The sequence below is a fragment of the Benincasa hispida genome, chromosome 4 (genome assembly GCF_009727055.1).
Source record: "Benincasa hispida cultivar B227 chromosome 4, ASM972705v1, whole genome shotgun sequence".
NCBI lineage: Eukaryota > Viridiplantae > Streptophyta > Magnoliopsida > Cucurbitales > Cucurbitaceae > Benincasa > Benincasa hispida.
Window position 1 is genome coordinate 12,550,515 of NC_052352.1, and position 7,563 is coordinate 12,558,077.

A 7,563-nucleotide genomic window follows, 5' to 3' on the forward strand; every position below is an offset into this window, starting at 1 on the left:
TTGATAAATTTCAGTTTAACTTAGTAGGTTAGAGTGTTTGGTAAATAAATACAAAAAAAATGTTATTTTAAATATAGTAACTAAAATAGACTTACAAGCAACTTTTAATTTTTTTTTATATAATTTTAAATTTTAAATAATTGTTTAGTATGATACTTTTGTTTGCTACTGATTAATTTTTAAATATTAAGGAAAAAAACTTTATTTAAAAAAATAAATATAATATATATTTTTTGAAATGATGCATTTAACTCATAGATTTGATTAGGTGAGAAATAGATAAATATATAAAATAAATCTTTTTTTGAAGTATAAAATTGAAAATTAAATATTAATTAAAAACTCTTCATGATTTTAGTAGAATCTAAAAGTTAGAAGGATACTGTTTTTAAACTCAACGAGAAATTAACATGGTTTAAAAAGTGATTTTAACAAATTTAATTTAAATCTGTTTTACCAAACGCAAAAAGCGATTAAGACTTTTTCCAAATGACTTTTTGATATGGTTAACGCAATACCAAACATAGTCTAAGAAATGTTATTTGCTATTAAACTAAAATTGAACAAAAATTCAAAGATCTACATTGCAAACTTAACTTGACAAACGTTCCTACCTCGTTTTATTCTTTTAAGTTTGAATAAAACTCCTTCCATTCCAATTATCACAAATATCGAATGAGAGAAAAATAATGTTGGTTCTTTGTTGAATCCTTCAAATTTTAGTTAGGATTGACTATTTTAATTTTGATGTTTCTCACCAACTTAGAAACATTGTTGGTAATATGATATCATTTAATTTTAAATTCATTATTTCATTTCATGTCCACATATGTTTCGTTCTTGCTTCTTTTTAATGTTTATTTTAGTTAGGTTTTAATTTTAGAACCAGTTTCTCTACGTTATGTATTTGTAGTTACAAATTTTTGTATCGACCCCTTCAGTTTACAGATTATTATTATTATTATTTATTATTATTATAGGGAGTCTGGAGATTAGTTATTGAATTTCCGTAGGAAAAAATATTAGAATGAAAGTATATTTAAGTTTGTATGCTAGAAGAATAAACATGCAGTTTTGGGCCTACGTTCTGCCAAGTGGGCCTTCTTGAACGGCCCGTAACCTAAGTATTATATGGGCTACAACCGGCCCATAACATTTCTATTTTGTCCTTTACATATTTACCATTTATACGATTTTAAATTTGGATTCATTTCTTCCGTGAGTATTTGTTCTCTTTTAAATTTATGTCAATTTATTGAATATTTTTGCCGATGGATGGATTTCAAGTAACATAATAAACACAGTGGAGAATGTAATTGAAAATGTCAATATAGTTAAATTGAATAAATACACAGCGGATAACAGGACATTGTTTCATTTCTTTTCCTTTTTTTTTAGATCGACCAAAATAACCTATTTTGTTCGATAAATAGGTAGATTATGTAACACAATTAGTTCCTTAAACTCAAAAAGATGTTTATAAATATATTATGTCAGTTTAAACATAACTCAATTTTAGAATAATCAATAGGTTCGAAGCCCGAATACCAATTAAGGCTTGATCTAAGATTGATTCAAAGTCAATGTTTGGCCGACTCAAACCGATCATCTTATTTATTCATTGGATTGGATATGGATAGCCGTTTGAAAAATTGGGTCAAGTCGACTTATTTAGGCTATATTTGGATCAACCTGTCAAACCAACCTTGTGAACTTATCATCGAGTCAACGCAAATATGTATGTATATGTATAATTTTTCATATATTATATATTTTAAAAAATATTGTTTTTAGATATACTTAGGTTTATTATAGTTTCTAATTAACATATATTTTTTAAGTGTTAAAAATTAATAATTTACTTTTAAAAAAATTAAATACCAAATGAAACTTTATAACATTGATAATTTTATCAATAAAAATATAAAAATACAAGATAAATTTAATGGTACTTAAAAAATGTAATGATATGTTAATACTATTTCTTTAATAAAATCTACCATATACACATATTATCAAATAATATTCAACAAGCTAATTTAATGGGTCAGCCCCAATTGAAGATCGGTATATATCGAATGAGTTCTAAATAATTATCAACCATCACCTAAATAACAAATATTCTTTACTAGAAGTAAGAACGGTGACCTTAAAGACTCACTGAAATTATTTAAATAGATTGTTACAATATGATTAATGATTTTATATAATTGGACGTAGGAAAAAAAATTAAAAACTATAATTTCACCGTACATGTATCATTTAATAATTTTTCGAAGCTTTTGGTTATGGAAGTTTTATTTTTAAAAAATAAACAAATAAATAAATAAAAATCCGAAGCCTCAGGACGTGAGTGAATTGTCGGCACGTATTTTCTTTTGGGACGAAGCTTTTTCCATTTCCCCTTTCTTATTCAATGATTGGCATACATTTAGAAGCAATTAAAATAAGCTAAAGAAAATATAGTACGCATATTTTTTAAAAAACACATATATATTTTAAAAAGTAAAAGAAAATGAAAAGAAAGGAAATATGGTATAAATTAAAATGTTGATAAAACATGTTTCTCGTTTGAAGAATAATTGCACTTAGATTTATTTGGATTTAAAAATATTTATTTTAGCACCTAAAAACATTTGTTTAACACTTTTAGAAATTATCCAAACAAACAATTTAAAATTTATAAAGAAACAAATATATAATTACTCACATACCAGTGAGCTTATTCATACAATAATAATAATAATAATAACAATAAGTTTAACCACTTATAGACCTAAGTGTAATAAATGCCTCCACGAAGAAGTCATGGATTTTAATATACCATAAGAACCCATTCTATTCACATTAACCCAATTGAATATATGATTTGAATACACATAAGAACCCATTTTATCCATATATATATATAAAGAATTACAATGGATGGCAATTTGAATATGCTATTTTGTAGGTATGTCACTCATATTTAATATTTTGTAAATATGGCAACAACTTCAAATCTAGATTTTTGATATAATTTTTTCATTTCATATTTATCCTAAACAATCAATTGATAGAGAGAAAGACAGAGAGAGAAAAAAGCAGCAAATGGACGTGCAACGATGGATAGAGGTAAGCGGCAAAGAAGTGAAGTGGTGGTCGGTAAAAAATGGTGCGTAGTTGGTGAAAATGATTTTTTTTTTTTTTTTTTTTTTTTGGGGGGGGGGGGAGACCGCAACCAACAATCGGACATACGATAGTCGACAGAGGTAAGTGGCAGGCAACAATAAATGGCGTGGAGTAGTTCTGATTGATGAAAGGGAGATGTTGCGGGGAAGGGTCTATTGCGAAGAAGAGGTGCATGGTGCTTTTTTTTTTTTTTAAAATAATAATCTAAGTGATTATTATAAGGTATGCTAACTCAATCAAGTACATTATTATCAAGTTTATAAACAATATATCAATAAAGTGTATAAGCAGTATATCAGTTAAATATATCGACATTATAAAAGAGTGCATAATTATTAAGTTTATCATCAGTATATTAGTCAAATATATCAGTAAAGTGTATTAAATTTAACGGTAGTATAAATGGGTGAATGATTTACTAATTTATCAAAATTTTATCAGCCAAGTGCATCGTTATCTAGTATATCGATTAAGTGTATCAAATTTATCAACAATATAAGCGAGTGCATGATTGACAAGTATATCAAGTATATCAGTCAAGTGCACTATTTTCAAGTATGTCAAGTATATCTCTTAATTGTCAAATGTATATCAATAGTGTATCAAATATATTAGTGTATCAAGTGTATGTCAGTGGTAAGGGCATTTGTTTTTTGTTTACATCTTTCATATATAAGTCGGACTTAGTTTTTGCCAGTTTTACAAATAACATGTGAGCTATGGGCCAAATTAGTATACTTTGTTTTGCCGTTTTTGCAAGTGCCCAAAAAAAATGAAGTATAATATGAAAAAAAACAAAACAAAACAAAACAAATACGACAAATTTTAGATAGTCTGTCAAGGATTATAGTAGAAGTCTATCATTGATAGACCATATCTCTGGTAAGAGTCTAGAAGCGATAGAAGTGATTATAGACTTTGCTATATTTACAATTTCTTTAAAATATTATTATACACTTAATTATTATCCCTAAAAATATTGTCCATCATAATTATATTTACTTTAGAATATCACTTCTCAAAAGAAAAGAAGTAGGTCAAACAAAAACAATACACAATAGTCTGGTCAAACAAAAACAATACACAATAGTCTCTTTTCAAATATAAAACGGGAGAAGGATATTGGAAACTCTGCAAAGAGTTCTTGAAAGATTAAAATAATAATAACAACAATAACAATAATTCAAAAATTGAGAAACCAAAATAGAATCCTAGATCTTTCATAATTCAAATAGAACACGTTTATGTTGAAAAAATTCTCTCGTTGCTATTGCAAGAAGTAATAAAAAAAAATAACATAGAATTTCAAGGAAAAAAAAAACCTATTAAACTCGAAACACAAGAAACACAAGAATTAAGAAAAACTAAAAATTCGGAGAAAAAACTATGGAGCAGCCGATCAAAAAAATCATCCATGCGAATTTTTTTTTCAATCACATAAAGGTCTCTCTCCAGCCTCAAGTACAAAGAAAACACTCTCTCGAAGCATTTGTATCACTCACATTAGTTTCTCCACTCTCAAACTAGATAATATAAAAATAGAATTTAACTATAGTTAGCACACTCAAGTTAAAGTGATTCTTAACTTGGATGTTTTAAATCAAAGTCATAAACTCCCTTTTATAATGGTTGGAGTTCATCACTTTATTAAACTTTTCCAACGTAGGATAATGGATAATTGCACTTCTACAATTTTGCCAAAACTCAACAATGTAAACTTCAAAACCCTAAATTCATATACATAAGATGGGGAAAAAATGTATCTTTTTAATTCCTAAGATTTTTCGTCATTAAGTTCTGCGTTTATTTTGAATTGGTCCCTAAAATTCATAATGTTACGATTTTACCTTTGAAGTTAGAGTTTTGTTTCAAGTTTGTCCTTAGATTCTAAGATTTAATCTTGATTTTTTTACAAAGTACTCACTTCAGTTTTTGACGTAATGTTTAATAATTAATTTAAAATAATTTTTAAGTAAAAATATAAGATTAATGTTAATAATGATGAGAAAACAATGAAATTAATTAATAGTACTACTTTTACATTAATTACGGTAAATTAACACCAAATATTAAAAGTGGGTATTTAGTAAATAATTGAGCTAAAAGTGTAAACTTTGAAACTCATAACTAAATTAAAATAAAACTAAAATTTGAAAGGTAGAATTATACTACTTTGGAATATATGGATTAAATAAAATCAATTTCAAATTTTAAATACTAAAAGTATAACATTTTAAAATGTAGGGATAAAATAAAACGAGATTTAAAACCTAGGGACAAAATGAAAACGAGATTTAAAACATATGGACAAAATTGTGATAATTGCAAAATGGGTAAAATAAGTTTTTAGTATTAGGCCTGAAGTTCAAACCTTTTAGTTTGTTAAAAAAAAAAGCCCAACCCCTGATTTAAAATAGGAAGTGTAAAAAATGTACGGATACATGTACCTGCTACACTTGATACACTTTGATATCTTTAATACATTTAATACCCCTTGATACAACTACTGATGTGCACTTGATACACTTAATACCTTTGATACACTTGAATTAAAATATTATACTTAAAAAAAAAAAAAAAGGAGACTTAAACTTCTTCTTCTTTGAAAGTATCATATCCTTCTTCATCCCAACATCTCTCTTCAAACAACCAACACAAGGACACGCTATCTGTCGTTGGCCACTACTCCACCTCCGCAGCCATTTATCTTCATCGACTGCCACATGTCTGGTCACCGATCATCAATTTTCTCTTTCGCTCTCTATCTTTTTTCTTCAACATCTCTCTTTCACCAACTGCATATCATTTTTCATCGATCATTGTTCCATCTTCCCGCTGCTTACCTCCATTGACCACCACATGTTCGGTTAGCGATCGTCGGTCTCTACTTTTATCTCTCTATCAATTAATTGTTTATGGCAAATATATAATAAAAAAGAATTAAAAATTCAGATTTGATCTTTTTGCTACATTGTAAGATATATAGAAAATAACATATTCAAATGACTACCCTCAATCATTTTTCGACAAATATATATATATTTCCGGGGGGAGGGGTTTGAAATGTGTCGGTGGGATTGAAATTATGGCGCTCGTAAGTTAAGGGGGCACGGGGAAGCACATGTGAACGCGAAAGCCGCAGGAAAAAGAGCGCCAAATAAAAAATTAAAGAAGACTTCCTTTGGGGATTGGATATTTATTTATTTTGAAGAAATTGGATATTTATTTTTATTTATTTTTGGGCAATCAATTTCATGCTTTTGCTAGGGGCACTCACATGCTTGCTATTGCCTTTCCTTACTAAACTTTATGCCTCTCTACTCTCAATTAATGCCATTAATTGTTCGCCCCCTATGCTTTTAATTGCTTTCTCACTCACTCATTTTCCATTTTTTTAAAATATCAAACATAATCTCTCACTCACCCTCTTAAATTTAATTCCTCCCTATTTTTGTGTCCATCTTTTATTTATTATTTATTTCGAGAAAAAAAAATATCAATCAATTTATTCTATCCTACCTTATTTAAAGATACGGCTATACTTTGGTTTGTAACAATTTAGTTTTTGTACTTTAAAATTTGTAACGATTTAATTCCTTTCATAGAATTAGTGTTTAAATTTAATGAAAATATTTGCATAAATAAGCCGATAAACATATTAGAGATTTGATATTTTTATACAATACAAAGTCTACATCATAAAATAAATAAGTTTGACATCTAATTTCGATGTTTTTTTACACTAAGGACTAAATTGTTACAAATTTGAAATTATAAGGGCCAAATTATTATATACTAAAGTCTAGAGACTAATTTTTTTACAATACTGAAAGTATAGGGACTAAATCGTTACAAACCAAAGTTCAAAAACTAAGTTATTACTTTCATAAAAGTTTAGGACTAAAAGTATTTTTTAACTTAAAGTTATGGTATATGTCAATATTGATATAGATTAATGAGAACCATATGTATTTATATTCTTGAGGTGAGAGACTAAATCTCCATATTTTCAAGTGTATTGTACTAAGAATACTTATTGTTTTTAATTTATTTTTGTTATAATTGTATTTCATAGATGTTGATATTACTTTTGACTTTTCAAAAAAAAAAAAAAGTAGGATGATAAATTTTCTGGCCTTGGTTGTGTTGAAGACTTTTCTTTTCGGAAAAATTGTTGTTTAGTGATTAATGGTTGACAAACATGACATTAGTGAGAGCACATTAAAAAGATTATGTTAAATTTCTTTTTAGTATAGTGTTAATTTGATATAGCATCCTAATTAGGTGCTTATAATAAGTTAGGGGAAAAATGGAAAATTTGAATATTTATTTGTAAATTTTAGGTTGAATTAATTAATATTCCGAACTAAAAGTTGTATTTATTAGAATTCG